Source organism: Pelobates fuscus, chromosome 12 (assembly GCF_036172605.1).
Source record: "Pelobates fuscus isolate aPelFus1 chromosome 12, aPelFus1.pri, whole genome shotgun sequence".
Classification (NCBI taxonomy): Eukaryota; Metazoa; Chordata; class Amphibia; order Anura; family Pelobatidae; genus Pelobates; species Pelobates fuscus.
The window spans coordinates 112,420,491-112,433,660 of record NC_086328.1 but is presented as its reverse complement, the minus strand read 5'-3'; the positions used below and the strand labels follow the sequence as shown (position 1 = coordinate 112,433,660).

General features: G+C 40.3%; 1 protein-coding gene across 1 annotated transcript in view; it reads left to right on the top strand.

Annotated features, from left to right (window-relative positions):
* Nucleotides 1–2,793: 2,793 nt before the first annotated feature.
* Nucleotides 2,794–13,170, top strand: part of PTPN5 (protein tyrosine phosphatase non-receptor type 5) — a 149,553-nt gene continuing 139,176 nt past the window's right edge. The window contains exon 1 of the mRNA XM_063437423.1: nucleotides 2,794–2,985. The gene's annotated coding sequence lies outside the window, so the exon portion shown is untranslated. The remainder of the gene's footprint in view (nucleotides 2,986–13,170) is intronic.

Genomic DNA, 13,170 nt, shown 5'->3' with positions numbered 1-13,170 from the left:
AATATACTCATAATTACATTATGTGCATATTTTGCAGCACACTGGTAGTCGTATTTTCATGCGATTTGGTTTACAGATAAAAGTAGAAGTAGAGGGGAAAAAGGAGGAGCAGTTAAAAAAAAGCCACATTAATGTATTTATAAAATGTAAAGTATTATGCTACCAGCCAGGCCTTAAAAGTTAAAATATATATGTTGTACCAGCACTAGATATACATCGAATTTCGAAATACAAAAGTGCAAGTGCGTGACACACGGTTTCAAATATTAAGCTGCTATCTCACTAAAACGTGCTACCTTCCATAACACACCACACATTCAAATATAAACACAATAAAAAAATAATGGAGCGCTGATTCAGTGATCAGGTGAATAAAATATTTTTTTACTTTATACTTTATTAGTGTAATATCTAGGATTTTCAAATCTTCCACTATCCATAAAAAGTAATTTCTCCAATCTTAAGGATATCTGGAGATTTGAAAAACCTGGGCATTACACTAATAAGGTATTAAGGCCTTAAAAGTTACTTGAGAGGGGCATAGGGATCCGTGAACCTGAACCCAGCCCACCCAATAAGACACCGACACTCATGGGTATGGGTCAAAAATGTCAACAGCTTTAATAATAATAAAATAATAACTTATAATATACAATTATATATAAAGGTTATTACCAGCCACACCCCCAACATTATATCACCTCTCCCATATTTAAATCAAGGCAATGACCCACAACATAATATAATTCACAATATATAACAACCATATAAATATAACATGTAAAGTACCAACATTAACCAATTTCACCTGGTAAGGGTATACCCAGATACCCCTATACCACCGAGGTTCTGAGCCACCAACGGACTCGAAACCTACCAAAACTTGTACGAACATTGTACCCTTTTAACCAATCAACTAACTGCCCTTACTCCTATATATTAACCAAGGCCCATTTTTCCTTAATGTTCCTTACCCCACCCCGCCTCTGTGACCAAATGGGTAAAAAGGCTACAAAAAAAAGGAGGGAGGAAGGGACCAACTCAGCCAGGTAAGAAATGAGAATCAAGGGTCCAAAATGGCCGACCCTTTATATCAGCCAACCCCCAAACACTAACCCACCAATCCCCACTATTTAGTAAAAACCAAAGAAAAACAAGTTACTTGCGCTCTCTCCTTTGTACTGTAGTCATTGCAGCCGCCCAGTAGTGATGGGAGTGAGCGCAGGACTTTTCTTTCTGCATTCAATCCCCACTATTGCTTCCGCCCCCAGCCCGCCTCCAAGCCCTTCCAGGGCCCTATTCCCTAAACTGCGCTTTCTCCATGGGCTTCACGTACACTGCACGCTGTAGTTTGCTCACCAGCGTGGAATATTTACTTACCTGGGCTAATGTTTCACTCCTCAATGGCTAGTGGCAAGTGGAATCTTTGAGCCTACATTATGTATTCATTAAGTATATAATATGTAAATAAAGATTTAAATTTTTACTGCTCTTAATGTTTTTTTAACTTTTTTGGTTTTTTTCAACAATCATCCTTTTTTATTGCTTTACAGAAGGAACTCCAAATTACAAATCAAATGAAATTTTCACATTCATTCCTATTTTCGTGATTTGGTCATACAGCGCTACGGAATTTGCTGGTGCTATATAAATAATAAAATAATAATAATATGGTGATTCACAGTTGTAGAGTTGCCGGTTGCTCATAATTTGGACGGATCGTGAATAATTTGAAAGCAAATGCACAAGTCTATTATACAGTATGAATGATTTTTAGATTGTAAGCTCGTGGGCCATCTAGCTAAGCACTTTGCGTAAAAGTGCTCCAATGGCAAGGTATCAGCTTATGGGCAGGGATCTCTCTACCTCTTGTATTTGTCTGTGTATATTGTACGTTCTCCACTAATTGTACAGCGCTGTAGAATCTGTTGGCGCTTTATAAATACCAGTAATAAATGAAAAATAAATAAATGATGTAATGTCAGCCACTGTGCGGTAGAGAATGTAAAAACATTTACTCATTTGAATAACAGGCCAGTGACAGATGCCACACATTGATTGAAAATGTTGGGTTAATAACCTATCTATGTGTTAATCGTTTCTTTTTTGTTTTTGTAACTAGTTTTGCAACTAGTTTAATTATTTTCTTTCTTTCTTTCATTCTTTCTTTTTTTGTATTTTAGATTTCTATTTTATTTCGCCTTGAATTAATAGATATAAATATAAACTAATAAATACATTTAAATATGAACAAACTTTTGTCTGACGCTGTCTATATAGAGGACTGTGAATGAATGAATGAAACAGAAAACATGAAACACACAAAAAAATGTTTAATACGTTTTTTTTCCGCAGTGTGTGATGTTGCTCCTCATTCAGACGTGAATTTGAGGTGTCAGGGGCAAACGATGCTTGTGCACATTTGTGCACAGAGATTGGAGCTGCAGTGTTTTGCTTGGAGGTATATTGTTGTGGCTGACTGTGGCAGATCTCAGAGCCCTCTCTGCAGTGGTTACTGATGGTGTGAGGCTTTAGATTTCATTCATATTTCTACTCTCATCTCCTCCCCCTTCTCTCACTCTTTTTTTTTTCTTTATTTTTCGATTCAGGAAAGGAAAAAAAATCATGTGTGGGTGGGCCTTGGGAGCCTTCCTATCAATCAAGTTACTGATCTGAGAAGGAGCAGGGAAAATAGAAGAGAGAAGCAGAGGGAAAAAGATAGGAGGGAGGGGGGGATGATGCTGGCAGGGGAGGGCAGGCAATAGGAGCTCAGAGGATGTCATGTAGGAAAGCGCTTCAGAGACTGCAGTCCTGATTCATAAACGCATCTTCCCAGTATCTGAGATTCCCAAGAGATATTCTCCAAATCCTGTTCGTTAAAAAAAAAAAAATTAATTCAGAAGACGGAAGAAAAGGAAAAAAAATATATACATGTCTATACATTGATAGGATTCAGAAAGAGGAGGAGGAAAAAAAACTGTCAAGGTAATAACTGGTTTTAATTTTGACTCTATGTGTGGAGCTCTGTGTAATGTTAATAAGTGGATTATTCGCATGCAGTTTTTTTATTTTGCGGAACGGAATGTTGACAAGGCTGATACATGTTGAAAAGCAACATTACGGCAATCTACAATGTATTCCTTTTGTTAGATGTAAATGTGTGCATTCAGAATATATCTGTTTGTGTGTGTGTGTGTGTGTGTGTGTGTGTGTGTGTGTGTGTGTGTGTGTGTGTGTGTGTGTGTGAATGTGTGTATGTGTTTATATGTCTATGAGTGTGTGTAAATGTGTGTTAATGTATGTGTGTCGGTATGGATTTGTGTATATATGCATATTAATGTTTCATTCATATTTGCAATGATTGTGCTCAGGTGAGATTAACCCTTTAAATGATAAGGAGATGCTCAGCTGGTTAATGCAGTTTGCATACCTTTTCCATTGCAAGGGTTTGTTATTGCTTTTTTTGTGTGTGAATTGGAACATGGGTTGAATAATAACCAATCTCAATTAATCAATACCATATCCTCACCATTGATAATGCCCATGTCTAATGAACCTATGAGATCTGATTTCCACATACACTGCACCTGCTTCATCCCTAGCAGAGATCGGCTATGTGGCTTAATGAATATTCTGGATAGAGAACGATGGCTGGGCTTAAAAGACCTTCTACATGACAGGCTAATGTTTTGGGAAACATAAACAAGTGCTTGTGTACATTATGGGAGGCCAATGTTACTGAATGAATAGATCTCAGAACCCTCAGAATTTCTTTATCCCCACCTTACTTTTGCATTAATGTTACCGTCACTGTCACAGAATATAGTATGGAGTCAGATTCAGTGAGTATAATGTACCTGCGGTATATTTGCTCTATTAATGCTTTGCAATGCAGTAAACATAATGCAAGTCCCCTGTAGTCTGTTACCTACAGGCGCAATCATTGGTTCTAGTCCTACCCTTCTATTCACTCAGTTAATGTATTCTCTGCCTGTACTATCGTCTATCCCAGACATTTAACGCAGTGTTTATCACCATATCCTTTTCTAAAACCTTTTAAGATTCATGAAGACCACATGAATAACTTTCCTGCTACCATTCAGGTTTTTCCTCCTTTGGAACCAGCAACATGTCAGGACTTTTACTATAACAAGGGATTTTGTTAACCGTAGTCCTGAATGGTTTAATGTCACTGTGGTTGAAATGTTATCTTAATGCAAGCACAATGTGTATGTTGAGAAACGTTCTCTGTGGATTGTCGTGGTCTAGAGATGAGCTACGCAACCATGGTTTTATCTTGCATATCCAAAGTGCATACTGCAGCCTTCACAGACATGCAACACACACCTGTTACAATCTACATTGCGATTCAAGGGTCCAAGGGTTAAACATTGCCCTGTTTGTCTGCACATGGGTCCTTAGTATTCAATGTCACCCTTTCTGTTGGTATTAGCCATAATTTCCGCCGATTAGCTGTCAAATAGACAATGGCCAGTTGGCTTGTTAGAATGCAACGGCCGAGTGGAATAAACCAATGCACATCCCCAGTGTCAAGAATCAGATATAGTCAAAACAAAGCTTTTCCTAAGAAATTAATGAAATCCATAGACTAATGTTTCAGGATGATGGACGTTCTTATGCAAGCATTCTCACTCAGCCTTGATAAAGCACTGTTATATTGAGCCAGAGGACTGAGTGGGAAAAAATAATTTATGCTTGATACTTTATTTCCAAGATTCTTTCTTCCTGGGCTTTGAACAGCAAATGGCACATTCAGATATAGAGTAACCATGCCTAGTATGTATATTGGGGTTCCATTGCTTCCGGACTCCAAAACAATCTTCGTATTTGCAACCCAAAGTCTGTAAATAATGGATCCAATGGATCCATTATTTTTCCATGATAGACTGAAAGTGTAGAAGTGAGGACATGCGGCATTTGCCGAAACTGTTATGTCAGTTTCCTCTCACATGCGTTGGTTTTGTTTTTGTTTTGTTTTATTTGCATGTTTTCTCTCATTGCATCAAATACCTGCAATAATTAGTAAATCTGGCCTATGGAGAGTGTGATCTCCAATCCTGGCCTATAGAGTCAGTTATCTGCAAGCCCAGCCCATGGAATACATAATCTGCAAGCCTTGTCCATGACATGTGTGATCTACGCTTGTTCATGAGATGTATGATGTGAGCTGACTTGTATAGAGTATCACATGAAACATTATGTGACCTGAGGTGTCATATTATCTGCAGGGCTCGCCTGTGGGGTATTAGGTTAGGAGGGCTGTTCTATGGGTTGTGTCTTGTGATCTGCATGGCTGGGCTACAGAGCATGCCATGGTATTTGCAGGACCAGTCTATGGTGTGTGAGCTGCAGGGCTGTCCAATGGCATGTGTGATGTAATCAACAGAGCTGGCGTATTTGACTGATGTGATTTGCAGGGTTGTTTTATGTGTTGTATCATAAAATCTTTAGACTTAATACAAATTAAGGAAATGCACAAAATGCATTTTTGAATCTTATAAGGCTATTTACAATCGCCTATCTCAGCAAATAAATATGGGATTCAGTTCCACCATATGGTCATATTGTGTTAAGCCCACAACTACATCACAGTAGCGCAATATCGGTGGGGTCTACACTAATTCCAAACTAGGGAGGCAAATTAAATAGTGCTAGTGCTAAGTAAGCTAAAGTGCATTTAATCTATTGTAAGAGCATTGTGAGTATATATAATGCAACATTAACATGAGAAAAGCAATTAAAAACAGTTTCAAAACTGATCAATTAAAGTGATAGTGCTTTGATGAAAATAGTCACAATTGAAATGATATATCTGCTCAACGAAAATTATAATTAAAGTGTCATTACTATCCAAACATCTCAAATACATACCTGTGGTCACCTCCAAAGGGACATCTTAAGACTTGACCTACAAGATCTGCAAGGCTGTTATTTGAATTACAGGTGAATAGAAGAGAATTTCATAATTGTTTATATTCCTGAACATTACGTTTTGTTCCACAATAATATCCCAGACTTTTTTTTTTTTTTTTTTTAAATATATCCTCTAGATGGAATTGTTGTATTCGGCCAAATAATTTATTTTGAAACTGAAATTTTGCTATGGACATTCAACACTTCATGTAATGGTTCTGCTCAACCAAACATTGTTCATGAAAAAATTTCAGGAAACCTTTGGACTAACCAAAAAGGATGTGACAATGAGCCAATCAGTGCACTACAAAATATAAACATAATATAAATAAATATATATCAGCACACCCCTCACATTTTTGAAAATATTTTATGATATATTTTCATGTGACAACACTGAAGAAATGACACCCTATTACCATGTAAAGTAGTAAGTGTACAGCCTGTATAACAGAGTAAATGTGCTGTCCCCTCAAAATAACTCAACACACAGCCATTAATGTCTAAACCGTTGGCAACAAAAGTGAGTATACCCCTAAGTGGAGTGCTGAGTTGCACAACAGATAGGGATGTACCTTTTGGTCACTCTTGTGTTTAAGAGGGGCCCAAAAATGTTCTTGCACCAGGACCCTCTCGACATTAGTTCCACTATTTCTTTGAACACTTGTTTGTATCTTATAGTTTTTTGTTTGTTTGTTTATGCTAGTAAATTAGATTCCCCAGCCAATAGGACTGTTTATTAATTTCAGTGATAGTTGAGAAAATTAATTTCCAAGTTGTATGGGATGAATCTTGCAATACTTGCTAGTTAGTATTATCTATAGAAAATTGTATTTATTTTTTCTTTAATTGAACTACTAGATCAGGGGTAGGCAACCTTCGGGACTCCAGATGTTGTGGACTACATCCCCCATAATGCTCTTGCACCCATAATGCTGGCAACGCATCATGGGAGTTGTAGCCCAAAACATCTGGAGTGCCAAAGGTTAGAGTTGCCACCTAGCTGGTATTTTACCAGCACATCTGAGCCAATGATTTTTTGAAGGACAGTCTTCTGCCCACAGTCTATAGGCCTGTTCCCAAGACACACCAAGCACTGGACCAGGAGATACCCTGAAGTACTGTGGAACTGTTCCTCGGATCTGGGCTTCACTGTTCCTGTTCCTCGGATCTGGACTTCACTGAGGTCCGGTAAATCTTTAGGCGGGTATCACTCTGTCCCCCTACTTCCAAAGAGAGTGCTATTTAGAGGGGAGGTCAGGCAGGCGATGAGGCATTGTGGAATTCCTGGGACTTGAGGGGGCTCCCTTCCCCAGGGGTCTGGGAATCCCTTTTGTGACAACGGAACTAAGCCACCGCACACCTGGAACTCCTAGCTGGATCTGATAATTGCCATGACCTGGTAAAAGGTTAACGCGCTGTAACTCAGGCACAGATCTCCATAAGTCTACATGTCCCCTCCTCTTTCCAAGTCCCAATGTTCTCTCTTCTCCCTAAGTCCACATTCCATTTCCTCCTATAACTTCTTATGTTCCCTCTCCTTTCCAAGTCCTTATGCCAACCTTCTGTCTCTAAATCCCAATGTCCTCTCCCTTTCTTAAGTCCACATCCCCTCCTCTGCAGAGTCCCCTCCTTTTCGTAAGTCTTCAAATTCCCTCATCTCCACATGTCCACTCCTCTCCCTAAATGTAAGTTTCCCTAAGTCCACATGTCCCTTCCTCTTTTCTAGTGCCCATGTCCTTTCCTTTCTCAAGTCTTATGCCTCTTCCTTTAAGTGCTCATATCACTGCTGTAAGGTACCCACGGGGGCTGTGAGTGGGTAGGGGGGCTGTGAGGTGGGTAGGAGGGCCGTGAGGTAGGTAGGTGTTCTGTAAGGTGGGTAGGGGGACTGTAAGTAGGTAGGGGTTCTGTAAGGAGGGTAATGGTTCTGTAAGGTGGGTAGGGGGACTGTAAGTAGGTAGGGGTTCTGTAAGGTGGGTAATGGTTCTGTAAGGTGGGTAGGGGGCTGTGAGTGGGTAAGGGGACTGTGAGGTGGGTAGGGGGGCTGTGAGGTGGGTAGGGGGACTGTGAGGTGGGTAGGGGGGCTGTGAGGTGGGTAGGGGGACTGTGAGGTAGGCAGGGGTTGTGTAAGGTGCGTATGGGGGCTGTAAGGTGGGCAGGGGGCTGTGAGTTGGTAGGGGGGCTGTGAGCTGGGTAGGGGGGCTGTGAGGTGGGTAGGGGTTCTGTAAGGTGGGTAGGGGCTGTGTGGTGGATAGGTGGACTGTGAGTGGATAGGGGCTGTGAGGTAGGTAGGAGATCTGTGAGGTGGGTAGGGGGGTTGTATGGTGGGTAGGGGGTCTGCGAGTGGGTAGAGGGGCTGTGAGTGGGTAGGGGGACTGTAAAGTGGGTAGGCGGGATGTGAGTGGGTAGGGGGACTGTAAGGTGGGCAGGGGTACTGTGAGATGCGTAGGGGGGCTTTGAGGTGGGTAGGGGTTCTGTAAGGTGGGTAAAGGTGTTGTATGGTGGGTAGGGGGACTGTGAGTGGGTAGGGGGACTGTGAGTGGGTAAGGGGGCTGGGAGGTTGTAGGGATTCTGTAAGGTGGGTAGAGGGCTGTATGGTGGGTAGGGGGACTGTGAGTGGGTAGGCGGACTGTAAGGTGAGTAGTGGTACTGTGAGGTTTGTAGGGGGTTGTAAGGTGGGTAGGGGTTCTGAAAGGTGGGTAGGGGGGACTGTATGGTGGGTAGGGGGACTGTGAGTGGGTAGGGGGGCTGTAAGGTGGGTAGGGGGCTGTATGGTGGGTAGGGGGCTCACTGACTCACTGACAGACAGACACACTGACAGACGCACACACACTCATTCACTCACACATTCACTGACAGACATACACAGACTCACTGACAGTCACACACACCAACTGACAGCCAGACACACACACACACAGATTATTTAATTTGTATTTAAATCCACCCAGCCTCCCTACCTTTGGATTTTTTACCTGGGGTCCAGTGGGGCTGCTGGCCCGGGCTCTTTGGGCAGGGAGGAAGGCAGGTGTTCAGGCAGTTGGGCAGCTAGCTGAGTTCCAAGGCAGGCGGGAGTGCCGCAGAGTGATGCCGGGAGTGATGCCGGAATATGACATCATATGCCGTCCGCCTGGAGCTCAGCTAGCCGCCCGCACCGAGGCTAACAAGGCAAATGTCTTGTTTGCCTCACAGGCAATCAAGTATTGCTGGGGGGGATTTCACTATTACCTGTCCCACCCAGTTCCTATGCCCATGAATCTGGCGGACATTTTGTGTGCTGTGCCTCTAGGACTGTGAGAGCACAGCATTAAGCCGTTTGTGTCATCTGGGGATAATGTAATTAAGTCCCCAGACAGAGTGGCACTGGGGAGGAACAATTGTACTGTACATTGCATTGTATAGAGGAACCCAGCAGGGAGTGTCACCATTGCTGTGTATAAATAGCTGTGTGCTGTGCAATAAAAATCATTCTACCCTCTACATTTAGACTCATCTAGTGTCGGGGGGTGTGGGAGGGGAGGGAAGGAACTATAGTCTCTGCTCTACAGGAGAGAAGGTCCTAAGCTGTAATCACTGCAGCCTGGTCTGGTGGAAGAGGTCCTCAAAGACCCCAGTCAAGGTACTCAATCAAAGTATAGGTGCTCCATCAAAACGCCCAATGAAAAAAATGCATAATTGAATGCATTTATATTTTTATTGGGATATATCACCTAAATAGAGATTTAGATTTATTTATTTTTTGTATATGGGTACTGGAGTGTCTCTTGAAACGTTTCTCAAAAACTGTTAGTCCTACCTATCCTCGACTCCTTACCAATAGTTATCTATTATTCAAAAAAATCATGAAAGAAAATAATTTTTGAAACGCCGGTAAAACAAAATATAAAAAATCATACTATTAGACATAATCGCTGTGGAGGATGACGGAGCGTGACACGACCTGAGCGAGCGCACCAGGAGGTGGAGCTCAACGGGGGTAACGGAACGGAAGGAAGGTGCAGCCACGAGGGAATGGCATCTACTACGAACATGAACATACCGCTTAGGTGCAGCCACGAGGGGATGGCGTCTACCCTAATATAAGTATAACGTTCTTTGGATCTTGGACAACTGGATAACCGACTGATTATCTAGATACCTGCTGGTAAATACTCCATGAAATATTTTAAGTAACAGTTTGGACAGTTTTGACCCAGTGGTTAATACCCCCTGATATAATAGCTTGAACTGCAAGTATACAGAGTGGAATTTAAACGTCTGATTTCCTTGACTTGTTTTACTTGATCCCATTTAAACAAATGTTTATTTAAATTAAGATGGGATAACTAGCAGAAATGCAATATTGTAAAAAGGGGTTTAATACTCCAAAAGGTCTATGATTACAAAAAAAATGTGATAAGGAAGGAGAGAGGAAAAGGGAGAAGAAGAAAACTATAAACGATAAAAACTACTTAGAGAACTGAGGAGAAAGAAAGAAAAGATAGAAGGAAACACATAAGAAAATCTGTCTCCTGATTTCTCTCTACTGTGCCTAGTGTGATAAAACTAGTAGATGGCTATGCAAAAGATTCCTAAAAAAAAAACAAGGAGGTCAAAAAAGACAATAAAAACAAAAAACTTGCTTCTAATTTTTTTTCCCCACATAATATACAAAGTGGAGAAACATCTTTTTTAGATGAATCAATATTGGAAGATAAAATAAGTTTTATAACTAATTTCCAAGACTTAATAAAAATAAGTCTAGATAACCAAACTGAATTTTTTAGGAAAGAATTGGAAAATAGTACTGCCCAAATGACAAAAAGAATGGAAGAAATCAACAGAAAGATAGTTAAAGTTGAAGAAAATCAAGAGCAAATAGCTAATCATTATAATTTAATTACAGAAGAGCAAAGCAAGATGAAGGCGGAAATAGAACATTTAGAAGATCGATTAAATCGGATGGAAGAAAGAATGAGAGCTAAAAATATAAGGATAAAAAATATTCCAGAAGCTATTTCTCACGATAAAATTAAAGACTATTTAATTGATCTTTTTTCAGCACTAAATTTACAACTCCAAGTTTCGGCAGCGTGCATGGAAAACATATACAGAATTAAAAAACCTCAAGGAATCCCGAACGCCTTTCCCAGAGACACGATTGTCACCCTTCATTCCCTGATTTTCAAGCAGCAAATAATCAATGCAATAAGAAATAAAAAATTCTCAGAAGATGATCAATTTAAAGACATTCAGATCTACAAAGACCTATCCAGAGCAGTAAGAATGGGGAGAAAAAATTATTTTGATGCGTTGAAACCACTGAAAGAAAGAAATATTGGATATCGCTGGGGGCCCAGACAAGGCTATTACAATAAATTGGAACGATACGAGAAAAGTATTTTTCAACCCAAAAGAATTAGAAGAATGGACAATTCAACAATTTAAATAACAAAAATCATACTATTCAGTTTATTCACAAAAGCTCTTGATAGACACATCTTCTGCTCCTGGTAATAGACCAAAAAATAAATAAAATTACAGGCCAAGTATTAAAAAAGAAAAGTTAAAAAATGTCAAATAAAAACAAACTCCCCACTTGGGGTGCTCTTTTGAATTCTTATTGGTTGGGTTTACAGTCAGACAATTGCAATGGTAAAAGATGCAGAATTACAAACTAAATGTACTGTATCCTACTAATCCACTTTTATTTGTTATCCTAACCATAGTATTTAAACTGGATTTATTTCTGAACATAATACTACTTTTACTTTAAATTTTGCATAATATAAGTAAGCCCAAATGAGAGCTCTGGGTCTATCATCATACCAAGATACCTTGTTTACCAGTCAGATTAGCTTTTTACATTCTACTGCTGTTTATTCAGGTGATTGTTAGTTTAGAGATGAATTTAAAATGTTCATTTTCCAAACACAATCAACAATGCAATGTTGTATCTGTGTAATATGCAAGATACAATCTGAATTGTGCGGTTTCTCGGTGACCTGCTAGTGAGACACACTTACTTATTGTGATGTAGTGGATAAACTGATTTATCTTTGGCTTATTGGAGAGAGGGGCTTGATGCTTTACAATAATATATATATTTTTTTTTTTTTACAAGAAACGAGAAAACAGCCTTTTAAATATTAATAGTTTTGTTAGGGATAGGAAAGCCAAGTCTGCAATCAATAATAAAGGAGTGAATGTGTTTACATATTTATTTCATTAAATACATGTTCACTTAGAAAGCATTTCTGGGAAACGATAATGATGTTTTAGTATAAGATGCTTAGTCTACGTAATGTCATTTTAAAACCAAAACCAATTCTTCTGAGGTTGCTAAAATGGTTATTAACGAGTTGGCTAATTATGCCAGGGTTATTAATATTTAATTTGTCATGTCTTTTAATACATTTTAAACCAAAGTAGCTGTACTTAAAACATTGCGACTTGGAGAATTTTGCAATTCTTCTATTTGGATCTGATGTTTGAAATTCACTTTGTTTTTATTTTGCATTCATGACAATTGATAATTAAATGAATACCTCTACAGGGTTTATTCACTTAACACAGAACGGAACTGAACAGTGATCTGAAAAGTGGAATGCAAAATGTAAACAAAAATTGATATTTTTGAAAAATGATCTACCTTTACTAAATTTGAGGTCAAAATAACCAATCAGGAAAAAAGATATAAGATAGCCATGTTTTCAATTTGACTACTCTGGCTTTAAATTTTAAATCCACTTTGAAGTCTCACTTTAGAAAATAACCCTGTCAGTGTTAAAATTGCTAAATGTAGGGGGGGGGGGGGGGGGCGGAGCCTGACCGCCGCGCTAGACGGTCGCATCTACCCGGAGCTCCTGCATGAAAACAGACTGTAAACTATTGCAATCAGGAAATAATGGAGCTGACCCAGTTTGCTACTCAGCACTTGCCTGAGGGCACCCGCGGGAGCATGGAGCAAGCCACCGGGATCACTGAAGCCTCGGGTGGGGCGGCTGGAAGGCGTAGCGGCCTAAGCAGTGGCGTGGATGCGGGGGAAGTGGCCGTTCTCTCAACCCCACGTCCGCACAATCCGGAGCCTGCAACTGACACTTACCACCTGGTCCCCCCCGCCGGTGAGGGATATCCCGGCACAAGCAGGGCACTCACCTCTGACATCGGAGACAATGGTGCACCAGAAGGAGCAACCACACTGGCACAAAATGGCGGATGCCAAACTCACTTGTGACGAATCTCCGACATCCCAAG